Below are 12,747 nucleotides of genomic sequence, written 5' to 3' on the forward strand. Positions count from 1 at the left end.
TCATGTATAATTCTTCATGACCCCATTTAGGGTTTTCTTTATAATGATAACTGGAATGGTTTGCTTTTCCTTCTCTAGCTCATTTTACAAATGAGAAAACTGAGGCAAACAGGGTTAAGTGACTTGCCCAGCATCACACAGCTATAATATATGTCTGAGGCCAGACTTGAACTCAGGAAGACTTGAGTTCAAATCCTACCTCAGGCACTAGCAATTTATCCAAGGTCACAGTGGTAAATGCTAAGGCTGAAATTCAAACTTAAATCTACCTTCAAACCCACCACTCTTTCTACTACATCAGGGGCCTTCTAGGATAAATATGATTGTTCGCAGTTTACAAGTGAGAAAACTAAGGATCTGAGAAGTTGTGACTTGTATGTAGTCATAAATAGTTATTAAGTGCTGGAGTTAAGACTTAAAGCCATTTCTTCTCATTCCCAGTAGAGTTCTTTCCACTATACCATTAGATCTCATATTAAAAACATCTAAGGAGCCTTAAGCTCTTCCCAAGTTTTTTTTTCTTTCTAATCCAGTGAATCTTCAGGACAAGTTAGGCAAGGAAGGTAACAGGCAGGGTTGCCCACTTTTATGGCTGACTCAGAAGGTAGGTAGGTGTCTTTCCCATGGAACCAAACCTCTTAGTTAGCATTTTCTGCACCTACACAGTAGCAGAGGCAGATTGTACATGGGAAGGAAGGAAGGAGGGAGGTAGGGAGGAAGGAAGGAAGGAAGGAAGGAAGGAAGGAAGGAAGGAAGGAAGGAAGGAAGGAAGGAAGGAAGGAAGGAAGGAAGGGAGAGAGAAAGGAAGAGAGAAAGGGAAGAGATTTGGTGACCTGGACTCAAGGCAGATTGGATTTCTGAGAAGTTTTTCCCTAAATGAAGTACTCCCTGACTTCTCCACTACAAGTGATCCCTACTTCTCCCCAACTCCAAATCTACTTCCTATACTGTTGATTATCTCAAGGCTCTTGTGACATTATAAGGGGTGTTCTACCTAAAACCTTGGTGGATACTGTCACCTGAAGACTACAACCAATCTGTACTTTTTTCCATCCTGTGTAATACTGATCCTACATATTTCCATAGCTTCTCAAAAAGAATCTACCCATTGATCTAGAGGTCTGACTCATTCTTTTAATATCTTGATTCTTGACCATTTGAATATACCACTTGAATTGCCCATCACCTATCACTCATTAATTCCTACCACAACTGGCCCAACTCCTTTTCCATTCTTACATATCTTACATATTCCATTCTTACATAGCGTGCTTTTTATGCCAGCTCTCACACACATCATTGTTGGTAACCAGCTGTAGCCTGCTCACACCCACAATGTCTCTTCCCCTTGCTCTTTGGGTTCTCTATGATTTTTATCCTTCTCCAATTGTAGAGCTCCATGATTCATAGTTGCAGAGCATCATGGGAAGAATCCTGGCATTAGAGAAATGGGCTTTTGTGGCAGCTAACCATTTGGATTTTTCAAAGAACTGGGTAAATTTCCATTTACCACCCAGCCTAATCTCCTCCTACTCAATTCTGCTCCCAACTCTTTATGTTTTTGCAGGACTTGTCTAAGAAAAACATCTTTGTGGATGAACTGAGCTACCCATAAATTTTATCTACTCACAAATTGGTCTGAGCAATATGAGCTTGTTAATCTGCTTTGCTTTTCTAGTTTTGGTTGGTTGGCATATGAAAAATAGTGCCAACCTCGGAATGAGGAGAACCCTGGTACTTAGTAACTATGTCACTCTGGGCAAGTCACTTAACCTCTTTGAGATGCAGTACTACCTAGCTGATTTAAACATATTAATATTTGAAAAAATTCTTTCAAACATTAATGTGTTTAAATCAGCTAGGTAGTATAGTGGCTAGAGTACTGGTCTTGGAAACAGGAAGACCTGACTTCCAGTTCAAAAGGGTCACAAAAACTTAGTAGCTATGGAATTCTGGGCAGGTCATTTAACCTCAAACTGTCTCACTTTCCTCATCTGTAAAATGAAGACAGTAATAGCAACTACCTCCCAGAGTTGTTACAAGGATAAAAAGAAAAATAATATTTCTAAATCACTTTGCAGACTTTACAAGATGCGCAGATTTAGAGGATCCACCCCAAGTGTTCACATGGACTATTTGTGCCTGACCTGTAGCAGAGTCGGTCAGCCACAGTCATATACACTGTGTATTGACCCCAACACAGAGATGCCACTTTGGTCTTCTTTGAGAATGAAAGGCAACAACCACTAGCTTCTACTGTAGGACAATACAAAGGCCTTGTACTGTTAAGTCAGATGCCCTGGGTTTAAGTCTTGCCTTTCCTCACTAGTTCTGTCACTTTGGACAAGCAAGCAAAAGCATTTGCTAAACACCTACTATGTGCCAGGAACTCTACTAGGCACTGGGTATGAGACAAAAATGAAACAGTCCCTGCTTTCAGAAAGCTTTAGTTTTGTACGAGATAGCAACATGCACACTTTAAAGTGTATACTAACTAAATACTGAGTAATTTTATTTTGGGGAGTGAGCAAAGGCTGTCAAGAAATTCTTCATGTAGGAGCTGGGCTTTGAAGGAAACCTGAGATTCTAAGAGGCAGAAATGAAGGGAGAACATTCTGGTCATGGGAGGCTCAGAGAAGAAAGATGGGGATGTCCTATATGTGAGTGCAAGAGAGGAACATATAAGAAGCCTAGAAAGGTTCCTTACAATCAGATTGTGAGGGGCTTCAAGTGTCAGAGGAGTTTGTAAATTCATCTCTAGAAGTAAGAGGGAGCCGCTGAAGTTTATTGAGTAGGGGAGTGATGTTGTTAGGTCCAATTTGAGTCTCGGTTTCCTCTTTTTTTAAAATGAAAAGTTGAGCTAGGTGACCTCAGAGATCCTTTCCAAAGCCAGATCTATGATTCAATGAACCTAGTGATGGCCCTCCCCCAAAAGAATTATGCGGTTCCTGGGATGGTGGGAACTGTCCAGCTGCAGCTAGCTGACAAGTGAGGAAGGTGTGGCCAGCCTCTCACAGCTGAATGTAGAGTGCATTGGAAGGCTACATACTGCCTTCTACATCTGGGTCCTCAGCTCAGTGCCTCTCAGCCCCTAGTCAGTGGCTTTTCTGGGTATAACTACAACCCCTTACATTCTGATCATCCCTCGAACATGGAACTCTCATCACAGCTCTTCCTCCTCCCCAGCTCTGAGTCTTGGGTTCAGCTGTGGCACTCTTTTCCCATCTTGGGATGAGTCTAGGAACCACAGTCTAGTCTTAAAGCACAGACAGAGAGTCTTCCTGCCCCCTGCTTTGGGGGAGCTGGCTCTTGTGGTGGGTGCCCTCCAGGGGCAGCTGTCCAAACACAGCATTTCAGCTGCACTGGGTCTTCCAGAGATGGCTACCTCATGGATAACACTTAGTTGACAGCCCCATCTAGTAACCAGCTGAGTATCTGCTAGAAATATGCCATGCAGTCGACAGTGGGCCCAGCTGAAGCTGTTTTCACTCTCTTGCCCCCAGGAGGCACAATTTAACTGTACACAAACAGGCTCCCTTGTTTCTTGGTTCATGTGGCAACACCCTACCCATTAGGTGACTACTCACTAATTGAGTTTGAGGTGCTCTTCCTAGAACTGTGGGATGTTTTGGATGACTCACTGAGTAAAGAATCTACCACCTTAAGATCAATCAGTAACAAGAAAAGGCTGGCCCTGTGGTTCAGTAAATCAGGGCCATTCATATATGACCCTAGATCACCAGCAAATGAACTGATTTATGAAGGGCTTGGTGGATCTAGTTTCAAATGAACCATCCAGAAGAGAGTCTCTGAGACTTAACTAGCTTTGTGGTCATGATCCTGTCACTTTACCACTCTGTTGTTACAGTCACTCCCATGACTCAATAAACTCTCAATTTCTTCATCTATAAAATGGGGATGATTATTAAAATACCTGCCTCACAGGACAGTTGTGAGATGCAAAGAAAATACTATTTATAAAGTGCTTTGCACACATTAAACTGCTATGAAAGTATCTGTACTTAGAGTATCCAAATCCTCCCAGGCTATTCAGTCTTTAAACCTGTCATCTTTGATTCATCCTTCTCTCTCATCCCTTTCTACATCTAATCAGATGCCAAGGGCTATTATTGATCCTTTACACTTTCAAAAATTATTATTTACATCATTTGTTATCAATAAACAAAAGGTTGCTGTTGTTGAGTCATTTTCAGTTGTGTTCAACTCTGCATGGCTGCATTTAGGGTCTTGGCAAAGATGCTGGAGTGGTTTTCCATTTCCTTCTCAGTTCATCTGACAGATGAGGAAACTGAGGCAAACAGGGTTAAGTGACTTTTCCAGGGTCACCCAGCGATTAAGTGTCTAAGGCCAGATTTGAATTTAGGAACGTGAGTCTTCCTGACTCCAGACCCGGCACTTTATCCACTGTACCACCTAACTGCCCTGAATAAAAGGTAAATTATTTTCAATTTTAAAAAAAAAACAACTTAATACTTAGTATACTCTCCAGCCAGAGAACGATCCTTTCTAACAAAGAATAAAAATTAAAAAAAAAAAAAAAGCTGGTGGAGAGCAATTCAGCCAAACTCATTGGCTCATCCTGATTTTGTTTTTCCAATAGTTTATACATCTATCCTCTCCTCTCCACCTGGGCTGTTCCAAGAGCCTCTCCAGTAGTATCCCTGCTTCTGATCTCTCTTTCATATGTATGATCCATACTTGCCAAAGTCATCTGTGCACCGGCTTGAAAACTTTCAGTGCTCATCTACCTCCTACAGGACAGATTACAAACTCCTGAAAGGTCACTCATTGGAGCCATGCACCCTTACCCACCCAGCATACACACGAATTCTCACCTACTGTCCACCTTAAATCTTCCTATTCCCTTTCACATACTTTATGTTACATCTAAACCAGACTGTTCTGTCTGTGTTCATCCTTCATTTTCCAAGAAAACCATGACATCAGAGAAATGATGATATTACTTGCACTTGACTTTGTTTTGAGGGTCACCAGCCTCACTTTCCCCTCCTGAGCCATCTGGATTCAGTGACCAGATACTCATCAGGATGACTGGAGAAGGCCCAAGATGCAATGGGAGACCTTGGCCTATTCAGGTACTCACTTAGAGTGAGGTAATTCCATTCAGTGAACAAGCTTCTCTAAGAAGTAATTAGGGAATGGCTCTTTTAATGAGCAAAAGAAAAAAATAAGTAAATCAAGCTGGGAGGGAAAGAACAACAGGTACTATTGATGATCACTCTGAAGCCAGGAGGGTCCAGAAAACAGTCATTAAGTGGAGTTTGGGCAGGGACCTATTGGTGTGCAATCAATCTATGGATTTCAGAGTACACTGGGTTTAAGGTTTTGGGAAAGATGAGAAAGAGAGAAAGGAAAAAAGAAATAGAGAGAGAGAAATCCAGCCAGTAAACCCCAAGTTAACTGGGCATCCTCTGGCCATCCACATTTATCTTCCTTTGGAGAGGAGAAGGAAAGGAGGAGGGAGACAGAAGGGTATGGACTGTTCACTCTCTCGCAAACCCAGCCTGCCTCCTGCTGTCTTTGTGCATTTGAACAGCTTGGCACATTTCTCCCTGATTCCTGAAATACATCCTCTTCATTGTCACCAGTTCTAATCTTTTTCTTCCCTCGGGGTTCAGCTCAGGGATCAGAACTCCTCAGTGTTTTCTTCCCTGATCCCCCACTTTGAGTCATTCAACTAGCATTTATTAAGCTTCTGCTATATACCTGGCACTACACTAAGCACTTGGGGTTACAAGGAAAGGCAAAAAACGAGTCCCAGATGTAAGCTCTCTCTCTCAGATTTTCCTAGTACATTGCTTTCCTTTGGTATTATTATATTCTTCCCTTAGAAACCAATTCATTCAGTCCATCATTCACATTTTATAGTTGAGGAAACTTGAGACCCAGCAAAGTTAAATGATTCATCCAAGGCCAAACAGGTACTGAATATCAAGGTCAGAATCTGAACACAGGTCCTCTGACTCCAAACTTCCCACGGCACCATATATCATCCCTTGGATTATGCATCTGTATAGTTTTATACTTTACCATGGCTGACTGTGAGCTCCCTGAGGACAGGTATTGAGTCTTTTTTCATATGTATATTCCCAGGACCCAGCACAGTGCTGGACACATAACAGGCATTTAAGACAAGTTTGTTGAATTGAGTTAGAACTTCTTTGTCCCTCCCGGAGATCGCTGGTAATCATGAAGACCCATTGAAGGAAGAGACCTGACCATCAGAGACTGTTGAAATGTGAGAGCTGCTAGTGGGAAAATAAGGATTCCCTAATGACCTGGGTTGTCGATCTTCTTCAGAACTTAGTGGTTAGTTTGATATAACCTGAATATTGTTTGGGGGCAAGAGGGAGGTAGATCTGGGATTATGTGTAGAGATAGACAGCAAGAATATTTGGATTTCCTCTCAAAACATTTGCCAGCATATCCTCTTGTTAAAACAGCTGTCCAGCCAGAGCCTGTGCCAGAACCAGATGTTTACAAAACTGGGAAAATAGCATTCTAAGCCAGAAGAGCCCCAGTGCTTGGCGCTGTTGGCATATTGTAATTGTTCATTAACACGCATTGAATTGGGACCTTGAGAAGAGAGAAACCTTCCCAGGGCCCCAGGCAGGGAGGTATCTATCTGTTCAGTGTATCCAAGAATGAAGAAAAGGAGCCGCCCCATGAAGGAAGGATGCTGAAAGCCGAGCCAGGTCATTAGGGATCGGCCCATCAACCAGGAATTCGTAAGCCTGTATTATCTGCTTGGCATTCCTCGGGGTTCTGGGGACAGACAGAAAAGAAACAGTCATTGTCCCTGCTCTCAAAGAACTTACGTTTTTCTGGGGATTTTAATGTGTGCTGAGATTCCCAAGTACAAGATACAGAGAAAATAAATATAAAGTTACTTGGTGGAGGAGGGAACATAAACAACTTGGGGAATAAAGAAAGGCTTGTACTGGCTTAGTGGACTTGAGATCAAGAAGACCAGAGTTCAAGTCTCACGGATGACATCTACTGACTGAGTGGCCCTGGGCAAGGCACTTAACCTCTTAGGGTCCCAGCAACTCTCCAAGACTGTAAGTTGTAGAACAGGTGCTGGTCTGCTTTGGTAGAGGGAGTCCTTCACCCTATAAGGATGAGATCTCTAGTCCAGTAATCAATAGTAACAACAACAAATGCAGAATAAAGCAAACTTTTCTCTTTTGTTATGTTTGGTTTTGTTTAGTTTTTCTCATGATTTCTCCCATTCATTTTAATTCTTCTATGTAACATGACTAATGTGAAAATATGTTTAACAAGAATGTACATGGAGAACCCATATAAGATTGCCTGTCATCTTGGGGAGGGAGGGGGAGGAAATTTAAAATTTATGGAAGTGATTGCTGAAAATTGAAAACAAATAAATTTGGAGGGAAAAATAAAAAATAATAACAATGATATTAATAATAATTTGAGAATACTGACCACTGGGGGAACGGGGAAGAGCCTTTGATTAGAAGGTGGTGCTCTAGTCTTAAAGACTCAAGGAGCTAGAGGAGAAGGGGGGAGGGAGAGCACAGCAGTCATGGCGTTGGGAAATGCAATGTCCCAGGAACAAGGAGGCTGCTTTTCCCATTCCCTCATAGTGGGAAATTAAGGCTCCATCACTGGAGAACTCTGAATGCTGTCACCATGCAGTAAAGAACTCTCCATCATTATGTCTCAATATGTAATACATTACTAAATACGTATTAACAATGCTCTATCACATGATATTCATTATATAACCTATACTATGTATATAGTATGTTAATATATAGTCCCCTAACATATAATAATATATTATTATATACATTATATATTATATTCATATATTACTAAATACATTAAATTTTAGATTCACTAATGAATTAAGCACACACATCTCAATTTACCTATTACTCATGTGTTACATAAGACAATAACTGTTAGAATACATAGATATATTATCAATGACGTTCAAATCAATATCCTTATATTATCAGCATAGCCCTAGTAATACCTCAGTCCCCGCCTCATGAGAAAGCACCATCCCATCAGCCTGAAGGCTTGCAGTTCTTTAGAGGAAGCCCATAAATTGCAGATGTACCTATAATTCTCTGACTGCCCACTGGTTTATTTCAGGCTTATCAACCCCTAACTCAGTTAACCTATGCTTTCGTCAAGGCATATATGATGATTTCGATGATAATCAATCCATAACTTGGCATAGCTGAAGTGACTGGCATTAGGGGGATTTTTATTTTTGGTGTGGTTTATCAACAAGGCTGGAGCCAACAGAAGATAAAACAGACTTGCAATGCTTAATACTCATGTGATTGTGAATACAGATGGTAAATGAATGATATAAAAACATTATGTAATACAAATGATAAGATGGGATACATACAAATATGCTGATAGGATTAAATATATACTTGTATCAATTCATAAGAATAATTAAATCAATGTTAGACATAATTGTTATATTAATCTATAAATTTATTCCCTTAATATACTATTATACCTATATTCCCCACACACAAACTCAGTGTGGGTCAACTGAAAGATGATGGAGAGGCTCCAGACCTATGTTCTGTGGGTACAAATATATGAGTGTGTTTGACTTAACCTCTTTAAGAAACTGTAACTTTCACTGGATTGGATTTACTAATTATAATCCCCCAGCAGCCCAGACCCACCTGACATCCAAAGGAAGATCTGTCCCCAACAGGCTTTTGCACCCTTACTTATGTCTTCACTACCTTCCTCTCTTCAGTGAGACACAGCAGGTAGTGTTCTGCCTTTGCCCCAGTAACCTGGTAGCTGACTACATGAATCTTTTCAAAACTTGGCAGATGATCTCCCAGGACCTTTGACAGCTATAGATGGGACATGATATCTGGAGGCATGTCTATGCCTGTAAGGAATCTTCCCAAGCCAAAGACAACTGGGGGAAGTTGACAGGCTTTTTCAACCCCTAGAGATTCTCTTCCATTGTTGGGAAGTGATAATGCTAGACCTTTTTGACATATACCTACCCCCTTCTTAGGAGATACCCTGACCAGGATGACTTCCTCCACAAGGCCACCTACCTGTTCTGAAGTAAGTCTTCCAACCTCCCTCTGGCAGGGGACCCCAATTCTCATTTCTCATTTGATGACCACCTCCCTCAATCAGCCCTCCTTTCTATCACCCCCTTCCCTAATTCCTTGTTTCCCCCTCCTACTTCCCTATAGAGTAAAATTGACTTCTATAACCAACTGAGGGTGTATGTTATTCCTTCTTTGAGCTAAATCCAGTGACCATAAGGTTCAAGCAGTGTTCAAACCCCCTTCCTTTTCCCCTTCCACTGTAGTGGGTTTTTCCTCCTCCATGTGAGATGATTTCATTTTTCATTTCTGGACTGCATTATTCATAACACTACATAAAGATTCACCTTTCCATGGTGCATCGTCAATGAGCTGACAGAGCACACAAACCCTGTTGGCACATCTTCTCCCACCAAGATGGCTAGGTCACCATATAGACAAAATGAAATTAATTCTGTTGCAATAGTACAATTCACTCCTCTAGTCACAGATGCCTTTGTAGGCAAACCAAGTCCACCAAATCTGCTTCAGTTTCCAACCTTAGTTTTTTTTTATTGCTATATAATAATAAACACTCATAGCTGGTTACTACCTAGAAAAGTTATGGGCTACCTAGGCTAGTTTGCTACACTGTAGGACACCAGAGCTACATACAAATGGGAAACTAGCTGCCATATAAGGAACACAGTCAATATCTATCTGTCCAGTGGCACCCTGGCTCTTGTTGTGACAGGCCTACCCACATCCCAGATAGAAGGACTGAATCCTTACCCAATACCACCAATCATGGATGGTGAGAAAGGGAAATACATAGTTCAAGAGGTACTAGATATGGAAGTAATAAGTAAGTAAATAAGAAGTAAAGATTTCTCCTGGTATCTGGTAGCCTGACAGGGTTAAAGGTCAGAAAAGAGGACATTGGAATAGGAATGTGATCTTCATGCCTCAGACCTATCAGAACCCTTTCATCAAACCACTGAGAGATACAGTCCTCTCCTTGTTGTCTGCTCCTCCCTTCCGTAGGATGTTCAATCACCCTTGGCTATCGAATGTCCCCTATAATGACTTAGAATGACTACTTAGCTACAGAATGGCCCCTGTGAACTCCTCTCCTTCCTACCCCCTTCCTAGTTCTTTGGACCTGGTTAGTCCTCTGAACTATGATATAGTGGAAAGAGGTCTAGATTGGGAGACAGAAGACTTGGTTCCAGATGTCTTCAAGAATTCAAAGGACTGTGATGTGGAAGAGAGATTAGATGTATTTTTCTTGCCCCCAGAAAGTACAACTAGGAGCAATGGGTAGAAATTGCAGAGACTAAAAACTCCTTGACACAACTGTCGAAGGGTAAAGTAGGCCACTTCTGGATGTAGGTAATCACTCCTCCCTGAAGGTCTTCAGAAGGCAGGATGATCATGAGTCATGTCTGTTGTGGATACAGGTGTGGGGAGAGGGGTGATCCTGGAGTCAGGAAGACCTGAGTTCAAATCTAGCTTCAGACTCTTCTAGCTGTGTGACCCTGGGCAAGTCCCTTAGCCTTTGACTCAATTTTCTCATCTGTAAAATGAGGATAATTACAGCACGTTATATAACCACAACAGAGTGGTTGTGAGGATTCAATGAGATAATTATAAAGTACTTAATCTGATACATAGCAGGCACTATGTAAATGTTAGATATTATTATTTTGTTGTAGAATGAATTCTTGTTCAGGTATTGGTTTGAATAATTGGCCTCTGAGGGCCCTTCTCACTCTCTCTTCTATGACTTGCTTGACCCAGCAGGGAATTTTGCTTGCTCTCTCAGATCCTGACGTAGGCCACATTTCCTTTGCCTGGAAGGGGAAAAAGGTTTTCCCAAGGTTACACAGCTGGTAAGCGTCCTAGCTGGGACAATCTTCCAGGGCTCCTGGCTGCCAGGTCATGCCACACTTGATACATGCCCCATGATATCATACAATCAGCAAAGCAGAAAGATGGATTGAAAAAAGACTTGATAAGTTTAAACCAGAGAAGTCATTTTTATCATTTCTAACTTATGTACTTTACACTTTTTTTAATTGATAAAATCAAGTCCTTTCTCACTCCAGAAAATATACTACTTTTATCTTGCTATGGGTAAACTGGGTATTCAGGTCACAGCACCCCGTAAGCTTTCTGAGTAACCCTATGACTTAGAAGAAGCTTCTCACTCTTTACTTGCATGGATGGGCTGGGCTCTTAGGAATGGCTTATTACGCAGCAAATCACTTTGGTGTGGTGACTCTTGGGAAGTTTGTCATTTATGTTAAAAGTGAGGGTGATGTTCCTGGTTCTGAGACTATCCGACAACCAGGTTGAAAATAGAAGGAAAAAAAACCTCTAGAAGTCTAGGTGGGAATCATATCTAAAGGTAAGTTTTATTTGTATGTCCTTAGGGGAAAAGTTCTGTAGCTTTCATTGCTTTCTTCAAAGAGGGTGGTTTGATTCAGACTACTCACTACTACAGTCTAAGTCAATAGAAACATTATTGAATCATGAAATGGCATTTGAAATCGAATGTGGTTTGGTGGGAGGGGTTCATATGGGCTTTTCAAAACATTTAAGTGGAAACATCTGGAATTGGGCATGCCAAGACAATCTGGTAGAGGAGTTAAGTTTGACAGCAATAGGGTTTGGGTTTTTTTTTTTGAAATACAAGAAAATTCCAGAAGTATCAACTAATGAAAATAATAACCTTTCCTGCCTAAATAGTAGTACAGTAGGAGGACATTCACCAGGAAAATAGGCAGATAATGGGAGGGGCTGGGAAAAAGCAAGTGCAAGGAGCTCAGGAAACTGGTACAGCTAGAAAAAGGTGCCTGGCAAGAAAAACGGCATTGTTTTTCTGCTGTCTAATGCTGAAGTTCCTTCCACACCTGCTTGCGGTCTTCGAATCAGACTGATTGTAGCTATGCATCATCTTCTTATCGCTTGCACCTTAGCCATTTTCTCAGGAGCTTGGACTAGGTTGGGCCCATATTCTCAGAAGGAAGAGAAGAGTTGTTTTAATATACTTTCATACTTTGGCTTGATGTGGCCCAAATGAATGGTTAAGCAAGTGACAGAGGTGAAAGGTGATGGATAGATAGACAGACAGATGGTTGTAGATAGAATATAGTGGAAAGCAGAGGAATGTATAGATCATTGTAGACAGAAGATAAGTAAATAGAAGATAGAAGAATAGATAGAGAGATGATCGTAGAAGATTGGTAAATAGAAGACAGATGAATGAATAGATTGATTGATGGTAGATGGTAGAGTGATAGGTAAAATGAATTAAGCATTTACTATCTACCAGGCACTGTGTTAAACCTAATAGAAAGAGCCCTGGGTTTGGGATCCAGACAGAGCTGAGTTAAAATACCACCTTTGACATCTACAGACCATAAAACCATCATGAGTAAGTTACTGAGTCTTCCTGAACCTCCTTATCATCATGTGAAAAGGTGATAATACCTATCTCACATAGTTGTTGTGAGGATTCCATGAGATAATGTATTTTAGAGCCTTGGGGAAACCTTTAATATATTGTATAAATAATTATTATTTCTCTTTCCCCTTGAGGCCTCTCATTGCTTTTCCCCACATTTCCTTTTAAGATGTTTTAAAGGTC

General features: G+C 41.1%; 1 protein-coding gene across 7 annotated transcripts in view; it reads left to right on the top strand.

Annotated features, from left to right (window-relative positions):
* PPFIBP2 (PPFIA binding protein 2) overlaps positions 1-12,747 on the top strand; it is a 192,679-nt gene that overhangs the window by 29,805 nt on the left and 150,127 nt on the right. The window contains exon 1 of one of the 7 annotated variants that reach the window (XM_072619694.1): positions 11,370-11,505. The exons of the other annotated variants lie outside the window; for them this stretch is intronic. The gene's annotated coding sequence lies outside the window, so the exon portion shown is untranslated. Of the gene's footprint in view, positions 1-11,369; positions 11,506-12,747 lie in introns of those variants that run through there. 7 annotated transcript variants of the gene reach the window in all.

This window comes from Notamacropus eugenii, chromosome 6 (genome assembly GCF_028372415.1).
Source record: "Notamacropus eugenii isolate mMacEug1 chromosome 6, mMacEug1.pri_v2, whole genome shotgun sequence".
Taxonomy (NCBI): Eukaryota; Metazoa; Chordata; class Mammalia; order Diprotodontia; family Macropodidae; genus Notamacropus; species Notamacropus eugenii.